The sequence below is a fragment of the Octopus bimaculoides genome, chromosome 1, assembly GCF_001194135.2.
Source record: "Octopus bimaculoides isolate UCB-OBI-ISO-001 chromosome 1, ASM119413v2, whole genome shotgun sequence".
Classification (NCBI taxonomy): domain Eukaryota; kingdom Metazoa; phylum Mollusca; class Cephalopoda; order Octopoda; family Octopodidae; genus Octopus; species Octopus bimaculoides.
Genome location: NC_068981.1, coordinates 136,776,736 through 136,777,545, shown reverse-complemented (window position 1 = coordinate 136,777,545; position 810 = coordinate 136,776,736). Strand labels below are relative to the sequence as shown.

Here is an 810-nt window from a genome sequence, read left to right as displayed (position 1 = left end):
TATACCACGTGCTTCTTTCGGTTTCCGTCTACCAAATCCACTTACAAGGCTTTGGTCGGCCCGAGGCTATAATAGAAGACATTTGCCCAAGCTGCCACGCAGTGGAACTGAACCCGGAACCATGTGGCTGAGAAGCAAGCTTCTTATCACACAGCCATTATAAAAATATAATGGACTTATTTAAACACCGAGTGACTATGAGGGTCCAGTCGAGTAAAATAAGAACCAAAAAGCGTCCAAAATAAGCCTCCCACAAAAAAAAAAAATGGTTGAGATACACAACTTTAAGGTTTTTTAAAAATCTTTTTATATTAGCAGAAATTGAAAGCGATGTTCTCAACTCAGGGATCACCTCAGTCTGAAACATAAATACCGCAGGCATTTTGTCCGATGCTCCACAGGTTCTGCGATCTATTGCCTCTGACTTTGGTGGGATTCGAACTCGGGATGCAGAGGAACATGACTAAAACTACTGCTAGAAGGTGCTTATTCCCAGTTCTTGATCGATTCCAACCGCTCGACGCCTAATAACTATGCAAGAACACGTGTATATGTTCTTTCATAGATGAGGCGTCGTAGAGTAGGAGAATCGATAATGCGTTAGAGTAAATCCATGCCAGTGCAGTATGTGTGTACTTACATAGATGTGTGTGTGTGTGTGCATATGTATGTATGTGTGTGTGTGTATGTATGTGTGTGTGTGTGTATGTATGTGTGTACGGATATGTGTGTATATATATAGCGTGTATGTGCATATATATATATATATATATATAGTGTGTATATATATGTAGTGTGTATTGTGTATAT

At 39.8% G+C, this 810-nt stretch overlaps 1 protein-coding gene across 1 annotated transcript in view; it reads left to right on the top strand.

The window, feature by feature from the left end:
• LOC106880114 (general receptor for phosphoinositides 1-associated scaffold protein) overlaps positions 1-810 on the top strand; it is a 293,807-nt gene that overhangs the window by 7,775 nt on the left and 285,222 nt on the right. The window lies entirely within an intron of this gene.